This window comes from Leuresthes tenuis, unplaced genomic scaffold, assembly GCF_036924035.1.
Source record: "Leuresthes tenuis unplaced genomic scaffold, fLeuTen1.0.hap1 SCAF_12, whole genome shotgun sequence".
Classification (NCBI taxonomy): domain Eukaryota; kingdom Metazoa; phylum Chordata; class Actinopteri; order Atheriniformes; family Atherinopsidae; genus Leuresthes; species Leuresthes tenuis.
This window is the reverse complement of record NW_027325366.1, coordinates 15,389-28,676: the sequence shown is the minus strand read 5'-3', so window position 1 is coordinate 28,676 and position 13,288 is coordinate 15,389. Positions and strand designations below refer to the sequence as shown.

General features: G+C 43.9%; 1 non-coding gene across 1 annotated transcript; it reads left to right on the top strand.

Moving 5' to 3' along the window:
- Window positions 1-2,917: 2,917 nt before the first annotated feature.
- On the top strand, window positions 2,918-3,000 carry trnal-cag (transfer RNA leucine (anticodon CAG)). Its single transcript has one exon. It is a non-coding gene; the product is annotated as a tRNA-Leu (tRNA).
- Window positions 3,001-13,288: the final 10,288 nt, after the last annotated feature.

The following is a 13,288-nucleotide window of genomic DNA, read 5'->3' as shown; positions in this document are numbered from 1 at the left end:
GGGATGGCTCAGGTAATCCTGAAACATCCCATATTGCCCAAGCTGCTATAGGCTTAGACTGCTGGGGGACCTCATCTGTCACACCTTTCCTCACTTTGCTCTCTTTTTCCCCCTTTTTAATTTCTCAAATGATTTTATGTACACGTGACATTATTGTGGTTATTAAACAACTTAAACAACAGCCAAGACCCATGAACACCACGTAGACCCACATATTCACTCGAATGATCCCTGGGCCCGCCGACAATAAGTGCAAGTGTTTTTTTTGCGGTCAGGATGGCCGAGCGGTCTAAGGCGCTGCGTTCAGGTCGCAGTCTCCCCTGTAGGCATGGGTTCAAATCCCACTTCTGACAAAGCAACCTTCTTTGAGAGAATGGTTTTCACTGGCAAGGCAACCCAACTTCACTCCTTGCTTGGCTAGCGCTATATCATCTAGTTTACAGCAACATTCTTTGTGCCGTCATGTTACTCTGATGTCTTAGGACCGCTCTGAATCGCAGGGAAGGGGCTTGGTGCATGAGAATCCTTTGTCCACAACTCAAGTTATTGTTACATATTAACATTTTGGCATGTACTCAACACCACCGTAAAACCTCCTGTTTTTCAGTCATTTTTGTGGAAAAATCGTCTGAAAACAAAACACTGGTCGTGACAAAAGACCTCGACAGATCGTCCCTGGTATGCAAAGTAATTGTTGGCTTTGGACAAGACAAGAATGAAACCACAGGATTTCTGTTGTTGGACAAAGTACTTGGAAGTGAGCTTTATGGAAGAGTGGTATGAAGGAGAGGTTAGGGGGAAGTCCTTGTTGGCTTTGGACAAGACAAGAATGAAACAACAGGTCTTCTGTTGTTGGACAAGGTACTTGGAAGTGAGCTTTATGGAAGAGTCTTATGAAGGAGAGGTTAGGGGGAAGATAGAGGTCCCTGCAGGCCAGGCTTCTCGTGGTGGCAATACATTTGGCGCCAAGTGAAATGCCTTCCAAAGTGCTTTGATAAAAGCAAACAAGTGTAAGATAGTTGAATATGAGATGACAGCATGTATTGAAGGCTGGTGTAAGAGCTGCTGGTCTTGAGTGATTTGTAAGGGAGGTGACTGTTTGCAAGAGGGAACTTGGCTGATGGTGGGTGAATTAGATTATACTTGGTGGGAGGCATGTGATAAAAGTGCTAGCTCTCCCCGTCGGGGAATCAAACCCCGATCTTCCGCGTGACAGGCGGAGATACTGACCATTATACTAACGAGGAATTTCGATGGGACAGATACAGTCGTCATTTGAAAAGACTACCGTAGCCAATGAGCGAAATAAGAGTTTTGTGTCCCATTTGAGGTGCCTTTTAAAGGAATGTTTTGAATCACGCAAAGCAATTGAGAAGAAACTAGGCATGATCTGCAGCATGCAAGTGGTGAAAAGGGCTCAACAAGAATCTCATTGTACAGGAATGTGTTTCTAACATGCACTGTATATATGACAATAAACGCTTGAATCTTGAATCTTGGTGGCAACACCCAGAAATTCTGCCTTGTGGTAGATGTAGGACACTCCGCATCATCAAAACAATAAAAAGTAGAATGTTTGCTCTAGAAGAAGCTAGACTTTTTTTTTCCCTTTGCAGTGTTGATAAGTTGTAAATAGATTCTACTTTGGACCCTTATGCAGATTTTTCAAACCCCCGGTACCGTATCATAGGACAACAGGACAGGGCTTTTGACCGAAGCAAACTGGATTCATATCAGGCTATTTGAAGGGGGGCTATTCACATTTAGGCCTAAGATGGGTGAGAATATCAAAACAGTATTCTAAGTACCACATCAGACTATAATGGTGATAACACACCTATTGAAATTTCAACTTCTGCAGTCTCAGCTATTATGTAAGTAATGGGTGAGAATGCTCAGGAATTTGGAGGTGAGATGGGCATCATCATGCCTCTTGAAATTTCAACTTCTGGAGGCTGATCAGCTATTATGTAAGTAATGGGTGAGAATGCTTAGGAATTTGGAGGTGAGATGGGCATCATCATGCCTCTTGAAATTTCAACTTCTGGAGGCTGATCAGCTATTATGTAAGTAATGGGTGAGAATGCTTAGGAATTTGGAGGTGAGATGGGCATCATCATGCCTCTTGAAATTTCAAATTCTGGAGGCTCATCAGCTATTATGTAAGCAGAGGTGAGAATGCTGATCATTGATGACAGTGCTACTCTTCCTGCTCTTGTTTTCTTCTCCATTTTCCTCGTTGTGGAGTCGTTAGCGGTAACCTTCCCGTAGCAGCGACACCTCTGTGACTGAAAAGACTGCAACGACTGGCGCATCGACTCCAGCCACAATATATGGTCGGAACGACAGCGTGAAGTCATCAACACCGCTCGCTCGAGCCATCACGGCAACGACGCTTGGCCTTTAAAGTGCTGCATTAAGACCGCAGTTTCCCTTGGAGGCGGGGTTCAAATTCCACTTCTGACATTGCAAACTTCTCCAACAGAATGATTTTTACTGGCAAGGCAACCCAAGTTCACTCCTTGCTTGGCTATGCTACGTTGTATTGCTAAACTGGCACTGTATCGTCTAGTTTAAAGATTATTGCGGCCATTTTACATCTGAAGAGTTCTTGCTTCCAAATGCTTTTTGATAAAGCTTATAGTTAGGGATGGCTCAGGTAATCCTGAAACATCCCATGTTGCCCAAGCTGCTATAGGCTTAGACTGCTGGGGGACCTCATCTGTCACACCTTTCCTCACTTTGCTCTCTTTTTCCCCCTTTTTAATTTCTCAAATGATTTTATGTACACGTGACATTATTGTGGTTATTAAACAACTTAAACAACAGCCAAGACCCATGAACACCACGTAGACCCACATATTCACTCGAATGATCCCTGGGCCCGCCGACAATAAGTGCAAGTGTTTTTTTTGCGGTCAGGATGGCCGAGCGGTCTAAGGCGCTGCGTTCAGGTCGCAGTCTCCCCTGGAGGCGTGGGTTCAAATCCCACTTCTGACAAAGCAACCTTCTTTGAGAGAATGGTTTTCACTGGCAAGGCAACCCAACTTCACTCCTTGCTTGGCTAGCGCTATATCATCTAGTTTACAGCAACATTCTTTGTGCCGTCATGTTACTCTGATGTCTTATGACCGCTCTGAATCGCAGGGAAGGGGCTTGGTGCATGAGAATCCTTTGTCCACAACTCAAGTTATTGTTACATATTAACATTTTGGCATGTACTCAACACCACCGTAAAACCTCCTGTTTTTCAGTCATTTTTGTGGAAAAATCGTCTGAAAACAAAACACTGGTCGTGACAAAAGACCTCGACAGATCGTCCCTGGTATGCAAAGTCCTTCTTGGCTTTGAACAAGACAAGAATGAAACCACAGGTTTTCTGTTGTTGGACAAAGTACTTGGAAGTGAGCTTTATGGAAGAGTGGTATGAAGGAGAGGTTAGGGGGAAGTCCTTGTTGGCTTTGGACAAGACAAGAATGAAACAACAGGTCTTCTGTTGTTGGACAAGGTACTTGGAAGTGAGGTTTATGGAAGAGTCTTATGAAGGAGAGGTTAGGGGGAAGATAGAGGTCCCTGCAGGACAGGCTTCTCGTGGTGGCAATACATTTGGCGCCAAGTGAAATGCCTTCCAAAGTGCTTTGATAAAAGCAAACAAGTGTAAGATAGTTGAATATGAGATGACAGCATGTATTGAAGGCTGGTGTAAGAGCTGCTGGTCTTGAGTGATTTGTAAGGGAGGTGACTGTTTGCAAGAGGGAACTTGGCTGATGGTGGGTGAATTAGATTATACTTGGTGGGAGGCATGTGATAAAAGTGCTAGCTCTCCCCGTCGGGGAATCAAACCCCGATCTTCTGCGTGACAGGCGGAGATACTGACCATTATACTAAGGAGGAATTTCGATGGGACAGATACAGTCGTCATTTGAAAAGACTACCGTAGCCAATGAGCGAAATAAGAGTTTTGTGTCCCATTTGAGGTGCCTTTTAAAGGAATGTTTTGAATCACGCAAAGCAATTGAGAAGAAACTAGGCATGATCTGCAGCATGCAAGTGGTGAAAAGGGCTCAACAAGAATCTCATTGTACAGGAATGTGTTTCTAACATGCACTGTATATATGACAATAAACGCTTGAATCTTGAATCTTGGTGGCAACACCCAGAAATTCTGCCTTGTGGTAGATGTAGGACACTCCGCATCATCAAAACAATAAAAAGTAGAATGTTTGCTCCAGAAGAAGCTCGACTTTTTTTTTCCCTTTGCAGTGTTGATAAGTTGTAAATAGATTCTACTTTGGACCCTTATGCAGATTTTTCAAACCCCCGGTACAGTATCATAGGACAACAGGACAGGGCTTTTGACCGAAGCAAACTGGATTCATATCAGGCTATTTGAAGGGGGGCTATTCACATTTAGGCCTAAGATGGGTGAGAATATCAAAACAGTATTCTAAGTACCACATCAGACTATAATGGTGATAACACACCTATTGAAATTTCAACTTCTGCAGTCTCAGCTATTATGTAAGTAATGGGTGAGAATGCTCAGGAATTTGGAGGTGAGATGGGCATCATCATGCCTCTTGAAATTTCAACTTCTGGAGGCTGATCAGCTATTATGTAAGTAATGGGTGAGAATGCTTAGGAATTTGGAGGTGAGATGGGCATCATCATGCCTCTTGAAATTTCAAATTCTGGAGGCTCATCAGCTATTATGTAAGCAGAGGTGAGAATGCTGATCATTGATGACAGTGCTACTCTTCCTGCTCTTGTTTTCTTCTCCATTTTCCTCGTTGTGGAGTCGTTAGCGGTAACCTTCCCGTAGCAGCGACACCTCTGTGACTGAAAAGACTGCAACGACTGGCGCATCGACTCCAGCCACAATATATGGTCGGAACGACAGCGTGAAGTCAACAACACCGCTCGCTCGAGCCATCATGGCAACGACGCTTGGCCTTTAAAGTGCTGCATTAAGACCGCAGTTTCCCTTGGAGGCGGGGTTCAAATTCCACTTCTGACATTGCAAACTTCTCCAACAGAATGATTTTTACTGGCAAGGCAACCCAAGTTCACTCCTTGCTTGGCTATGCTACGTTGCATTGCTAAACTGGCACTGTATCGTCTAGTTTAAAGATTATTGTGGCCGTTTTACATCTGAAGAGTTCTTGCTTCCAAATGCTTTTTGATAAAGCTTATAGTTAGGGATGGCTCAGGTAATCCTGAAACATCCCATATTGCCCAAGCTGCTATAGGCTTAGACTGCTGGGGGACCTCATCTGTCACACCTTTCCTCACTTTGCTCTCTTTTTCCCCCTTTTTAATTTCTCAAATGATTTTATGTACACGTGACATTATTGTGGTTATTAAACAACTTAAACAACAGCCAAGACCCATGAACACCACGTAGACCCACATATTCACTCGAATGATCCCTGGGCCCGCCGACAATAAGTGCAAGTGTTTTTTTTGCGGTCAGGATGGCCGAGCGGTCTAAGGCGCTGCGTTCAGGTCGCAGTCTCCCCTGTAGGCATGGGTTCAAATCCCACTTCTGACAAAGCAACCTTCTTTGAGAGAATGGTTTTCACTGGCAAGGCAACCCAACTTCACTCCTTGCTTGGCTAGCGCTATATCATCTAGTTTACAGCAACATTCTTTGTGCCGTCATGTTACTCTGATGTCTTAGGACCGCTCTGAATCGCAGGGAAGGGGCTTGGTGCATGAGAATCCTTTGTCCACAACTCAAGTTATTGTTACATATTAACATTTTGGCATGTACTCAACACCACCGTAAAACCTCCTGTTTTTCAGTCATTTTTGTGGAAAAATCGTCTGAAAACAAAACACTGGTCGTGACAAAAGACCTCGACAGATCGTCCCTGGTATGCAAAGTAATTGTTGGCTTTGGACAAGACAAGAATGAAACCACAGGATTTCTGTTGTTGGACAAAGTACTTGGAAGTGAGCTTTATGGAAGAGTGGTATGAAGGAGAGGTTAGGGGGAAGTCCTTGTTGGCTTTGGACAAGACAAGAATGAAACAACAGGTCTTCTGTTGTTGGACAAGGTACTTGGAAGTGAGCTTTATGGAAGAGTCTTATGAAGGAGAGGTTAGGGGGAAGATAGAGGTCCCTGCAGGACAGGCTTCTCGTGGTGGCAATACATTTGGCGCCAAGTGAAATGCCTTCCAAAGTGCTTTGATAAAAGCAAACAAGTGTAAGATAGTTGAATATGAGATGACAGCATGTATTGAAGGCTGGTGTAAGAGCTGCTGGTCTTGAGTGATTTGTAAGGGAGGTGACTGTTTGCAAGAGGGAACTTGGCTGATGGTGGGTGAATTAGATTATACTTGGTGGGAGGCATGTGATAAAAGTGCTAGCTCTCCCCGTCGGGGAATCAAACCCCGATCTTCCGCGTGACAGGCGGAGATACTGACCATTATACTAACGAGGAATTTCGATGGGACAGATACAGTCGTCATTTGAAAAGACTACCGTAGCCAATGAGCGAAATAAGAGTTTTGTGTCCCATTTGAGGTGCCTTTTAAAGGAATGTTTTGAATCACGCAAAGCAATTGAGAAGAAACTAGGCATGATCTGCAGCATGCAAGTGGTGAAAAGGGCTCAACAAGAATCTCATTGTACAGGAATGTGTTTCTAACATGCACTGTATATATGACAATAAACGCTTGAATCTTGAATCTTGGTGGCAACACCCAGAAATTCTGCCTTGTGGTAGATGTAGGACACTCCGCATCATCAAAACAATAAAAAGTAGAATGTTTGCTCCAGAAGAAGCTAGACTTTTTTTTTCCCTTTGCAGTGTTGATAAGTTGTAAATAGATTCTACTTTGGACCCTTATGCAGATTTTTCAAACCCCCGGTACCGTATCATAGGACAACAGGACAGGGCTTTTGACCGAAGCAAACTGGATTCATATCAGGCTATTTGAAGGGGGGCTATTCACATTTAGGCCTAAGATGGGTGAGAATATCAAAACAGTATTCTAAGTACCACATCAGACTATAATGGTGATAACACACCTATTGAAATTTCAACTTCTGCAGTCTCAGCTATTATGTAAGTAATGGGTGAGAATGCTCAGGAATTTGGAGGTGAGATGGGCATCATCATGCCTCTTGAAATTTCAAATTCTGGAGGCTCATCAGCTATTATGTAAGTAATGGGTGAGAATGCTTAGGAATTTGGAGGTGAGATGGGCATCATCATGCCTCTTGAAATTTCAAATTCTGGAGGCTCATCAGCTATTATGTAAGCAGAGGTGAGAATGCTGATCATTGATGACAGTGCTACTCTTCCTGCTCTTGTTTTCTTCTCCATTTTCCTCGTTGTGGAGTCGTTAGCGGTAACCTTCCCATAGCAGCGACACCTCTGTGACTAAAAAGACTGCAACGACTGGCGCATCGACTCCAGCCACAATATATGGTCGGAACGACAGCGTGAAGTCATCAACACCGCTCGCTCGAGCCATCACGGCAACGACGCTTGGCCTTTAAAGTGCTGCATTAAGACCGCAGTTTCCCTTGGAGGCGGGGTTCAAATTCCACTTCTGACATTGCAAACTTCTCCAACAGAATGATTTTTACTGGCAAGGCAACCCAAGTTCACTCCTTGCTTGGCTATGCTACGTTGTATTGCTAAACTGGCACTGTATCGTCTAGTTTAAAGATTATTGCGGCCGTTTTACATCTGAAGAGTTCTTGCTTCCAAATGCTTTTTGATAAAGCTTATAGTTAGGGATGGCTCAGGTAATCCTGAAACATCCCATGTTGCCCAAGCTGCTATAGGCTTAGACTGCTGGGGGACCTCATCTGTCACACCTTTCCTCACTTTGCTCTCTTTTTCCCCCTTTTTAATTTCTCAAATGATTTTATGTACACGTGACATTATTGTGGTTATTAAACAACTTAAACAACAGCCAAGACCCATGAACACCACGTAGACCCACATATTCACTCGAATGATCCCTGGGCCCGCCGACAATAAGTGCAAGTGTTTTTTTTGCGGTCAGGATGGCCGAGCGGTCTAAGGCGCTGCGTTCAGGTCGCAGTCTCCCCTGTAGGCATGGGTTCAAATCCCACTTCTGACAAAGCAACCTTCTTTGAGAGAATGGTTTTCACTGGCAAGGCAACCCAACTTTACTCCTTGCTTGGCTAGCGCTATATCATCTAGTTTACAGCAACATTCTTTGTGCCGTCATGTTACTCTGATGTCTTATGACCGCTCTGAATCGCAGGGAAGGGGCTTGGTGCATGAGAATCCTTTGTCCACAACTCAAGTTATTGTTACATATTAACATTTTGGCATGTACTCAACACCACCGTAAAACCTCCTGTTTTTCAGTCATTTTTGTGGAAAAATCGTCTGAAAACAAAACACTGGTCGTGACAAAAGACCTCGACAGATCGTCCCTGGTATGCAAAGTCCTTCTTGGCTTTGAACAAGACAAGAATGAAACCACAGGATTTCTGTTGTTGGACAAAGTACTTGGAAGTGAGCTTTATGGAAGAGTGGTATGAAGGAGAGGTTAGGGGGAAGTCCTTGTTGGCTTTGGACAAGACAAGAATGAAACAACAGGTCTTCTGTTGTTGGACAAGGTACTTGGAAGTGAGCTTTATGGAAGAGTCTTATGAAGGAGAGGTTAGGGGGAAGATAGAGGTCCCTGCAGGCCAGGCTTCTCGTGGTGGCAATACATTTGGCGCCAAGTGAAATGCCTTCCAAAGTGCTTTGATAAAAGCAAACAAGTGTAAGATAGTTGAATATGAGATGACAGCATGTATTGAAGGCTGGTGTAAGAGCTGCTGGTCTTGAGTGATTTGTAAGGGAGGTGACTGTTTGCAAGAGGGAACTTGGCTGATGGTGGGTGAATTAGATTATACTTGGTGGGAGGCATGTGATAAAAGTGCTAGCTCTCCCCGTCGGGGAATCAAACCCCGATCTTCCGCGTGACAGGCGGAGATACTGACCATTATACTAACGAGGAATTTCGATGGGACAGATACAGTCGTCATTTGAAAAGACTACCGTAGCCAATGAGCGAAATAAGAGTTTTGTGTCCCATTTGAGGTGCCTTTTAAAGGAATGTTTTGAATCACGCAAAGCAATTGAGAAGAAACTAGGCATGATCTGCAGCATGCAAGTGGTGAAAAGGGCTCAACAAGAATCTCATTGTACAGGAATGTGTTTCTAACATGCACTGTATATATGACAATAAACGCTTGAATCTTGAATCTTGGTGGCAACACCCAGAAATTCTGCCTTGTGGTAGATGTAGGACACTCCGCATCATCAAAACAATAAAAAGTAGAATGTTTGCTCAAGAAGAAGCTAGACTTTTTTTTTTCCCTTTGCAGTGTTGATAAGTTGTAAATAGATTCTACTTTGGACCCTTATGCAGATTTTTCAAACCCCCGGTACCGTATCATAGGACAACAGGACAGGGCTTTTGACCGAAGCAAACTGTATTCATATCAGGCTATTTGAAGGGGGGCTATTCACATTTAGGCCTAAGATGGGTGAGAATATCAAAACAGTATTCTAAGTACCACATCAGACTATAATGGTGATAACACACCTATTGAAATTTCAACTTCTGCAGTCTCAGCTATTATGTAAGTAATGGGTGAGAATGCTCAGGAATTTGGAGGTGAGATGGGCATCATCATGCCTCTTGAAATTTCAAATTCTGGAGGCTCATCAGCTATTATGTAAGTAATGGGTGAGAATGCTTAGGAATTTGGAGGTGAGATGGGCATCATCATGCCTCTTGAAATTTCAAATTCTGGAGGCTCATCAGCTATTATGTAAGCAGAGGTGAGAATGCTGATCATTGATGACAGTGCTACTCTTCCTGCTCTTGTTTTCTTCTCCATTTTCCTCGTTGTGGAGTCGTTAGCGGTAACCTTCCCGTAGCAGCGACACCTCTGTGACTAAAAAGACTGCAACGACTGGCGCATCGACTCCAGCCACAATATATGGTCGGAACGACAGCGTGAAGTCATCAACACCGCTCGCTCGAGCCATCACGGCAACGACGCTTGGCCTTTAAAGTGCTGCATTAAGACCGCAGTTTCCCTTGGAGGCGGGGTTCAAATTCCACTTCTGACATTGCAAACTTCTCCAACAGAATGATTTTTACTGGCAAGGCAACCCAAGTTCACTCCTTGCTTGGCTATGCTACGTTGTATTGCTAAACTGGCACTGTATCGTCTAGTTTAAAGATTATTGCGGCCGTTTTACATCTGAAGAGTTCTTGCTTCCAAATGCTTTTTGATAAAGCTTATAGTTAGGGATGGCTCAGGTAATCCTGAAACATCCCATGTTGCCCAAGCTGCTATAGGCTTAGACTGCTGGGGGACCTCATCTGTCACACCTTTCCTCACTTTGCTCTCTTTTTCCCCCTTTTTAATTTCTCAAATGATTTTATGTACACGTGACATTATTGTGGTTATTAAACAACTTAAACAACAGCCAAGACCCATGAACACCACGTAGACCCACATATTCACTCGAATGATCCCTGGGCCCGCCGACAATAAGTGCAAGTGTTTTTTTTGCGGTCAGGATGGCCGAGCGGTCTAAGGCGCTGCGTTCAGGTCGCAGTCTCCCCTGTAGGCGTGGGTTCAAATCCCACTTCTGACAAAGCAACCTTCTTTGAGAGAATGGTTTTCACTGGCAAAGCAACCCAACTTCACTCCTTGCTTGGCTAGCGCTATATCATCTAGTTTACAGCAACATTCTTTGTGCCGTCATGTTACTCTGATGTCTTATGACCGCTCTGAATCGCAGTGAAGGGGCTTGGTGCATGAGAATCCTTTGTCCACAACTCAAGTTATTGTTACATATTAACATTTTGGCATGTACTCAACACCACCGTAAAACCTCCTGTTTTTCAGTCATTTTTGTGGAAAAATCGTCTGAAAACAAAACACTGGTCGTGACAAAAGACCTCGACAGATCGCCCCTGGTATGCAAAGTCCTTCTTGGCTTTGAACAAGACAAGAATGAAACCACAGGATTTCTGTTGTTGGACAAAGTACTTGGAAGTGAGCTTTATGGAAGAGTGGTATGAAGGAGAGGTTAGGGGGAAGTCCTTGTTGGCTTTGGACAAGACAAGAATGAAACAACAGGTCTTCTGTTGTTGGACAAGGTACTTGGAAGTGAGCTTTATGGAAGAGTCTTATGAAGGAGAGGTTAGGGGGAAGATAGAGGTCCCTGCAGGCCAGGCTTCTCGTGGTGGCAATACATTTGGCGCCAAGTGAAATGCCTTCCAAAGTGCTTTGATAAAAGCAAACAAGTGTAAGATAGTTGAATATGAGATGACAGCATGTATTGAAGGCTGGTGTAAGAGCTGCTGGTCTTGAGTGATTTGTAAGGGAGGTGACTGTTTGCAAGAGGGAACTTGGCTGATGGTGGGTGAATTAGATTATACTTGGTGGGAGGCATGTGATAAAAGTGCTAGCTCTCCCCGTCGGGGAATCAAACCCCGATCTTCCGCGTGACAGGCGGAGATACTGACCATTATACTAACGAGGAATTTCGATGGGACAGATACAGTCGTCATTTGAAAAGACTACCGTAGCCAATGAGCGAAATAAGAGTTTTGTGTCCCATTTGAGGTGCCTTTTAAAGGAATGTTTTGAATCACGCAAAGCAATTGAGAAGAAACTAGGCATGATCTGCAGCATGCAAGTGGTGAAAAGGGCTCAACAAGAATCTCATTGTACAGGAATGTGTTTCTAACATGCACTGTATATATGACAATAAACGCTTGAATCTTGAATCTTGGTGGCAACACCCAGAAATTCTGCCTTGTGGTAGATGTAGGACACTCCGCATCATCAAAACAATAAAAAGTAGAATGTTTGCTCCAGAAGAAGCTAGACTTTTTTTTTCCCTTTGCAGTGTTGATAAGTTGTAAATAGATTCTACTTTGGACCCTTATGCAGATTTTTCAAACCCCCGGTACCGTATCATAGGACAACAGGACAGGGCTTTTGACCGAAGCAAACTGTATTCATATCAGGCTATTTGAAGGGGGGCTATTCACATTTAGGCCTAAGATGGGTGAGAATATCAAAACAGTATTCTAAGTACCACATCAGACTATAATGGTGATAACACACCTATTGAAATTTCAACTTCTGCAGTCTCAGCTATTATGTAAGTAATGGGTGAGAATGCTCAGGAATTTGGAGGTGAGATGGGCATCATCATGCCTCTTGAAATTTCAAATTCTGGAGGCTCATCAGCTATTATGTAAGTAATGGGTGAGAATGCTTAGGAATTTGGAGGTGAGATGGGCATCATCATGCCTCTTGAAATTTCAAATTCTGGAGGCTCATCAGCTATTATGTAAGCAGAGGTGAGAATGCTGATCATTGATGACAGTGCTACTCTTCCTGCTCTTGTTTTCTTCTCCATTTTCCTCGTTGTGGAGTCGTTAGCGGTAACCTTCCCGTAGCAGCGACACCTCTGTGACTAAAAAGACTGCAACGACTGGCGCATCGACTCCAGCCACAATATATGGTCGGAACGACAGCGTGAAGTCATCAACACCGCTCGCTCGAGCCATCACGGCAACGACGCTTGGCCTTTAAAGTGCTGCATTAAGACCGCAGTTTCCCTTGGAGGCGGGGTTCAAATTCCACTTCTGACATTGCAAACTTCTCCAACAGAATGATTTTTACTGGCAAGGCAACCCAAGTTCACTCCTTGCTTGGCTATGCTACGTTGTATTGCTAAACTGGCACTGTATCGTCTAGTTTAAAGATTATTGCGGCCGTTTTACATCTGAAGAGTTCTTGCTTCCAAATGCTTTTTGATAAAGCTTATAGTTAGGGATGGCTCAGGTAATCCTGAAACATCCCATGTTGCCCAAGCTGCTATAGGCTTAGACTGCTGGGGGACCTCATCTGTCACACCTTTCCTCACTTTGCTCTCTTTTTCCCCCTTTTTAATTTCTCAAATGATTTTATGTACACGTGACATTATTGTGGTTATTAAACAACTTAAACAACAGCCAAGACCCATGAACACCACGTAGACCCACATATTCACTCGAATGATCCCTGGGCCCGCCGACAATAAGTGCAAGTGTTTTTTTTGCGGTCAGGATGGCCGAGCGGTCTAAGGCGCTGCGTTCAGGTCGCAGTCTCCCCTGTAGGCGTGGGTTCAAATCCCACTTCTGACAAAGCAACCTTCTTTGAGAGAATGGTTTTCACTGGCAAAGCAACCCAACTTCACTCCTTGCTTGGCTAGCGCTATATCATCTAG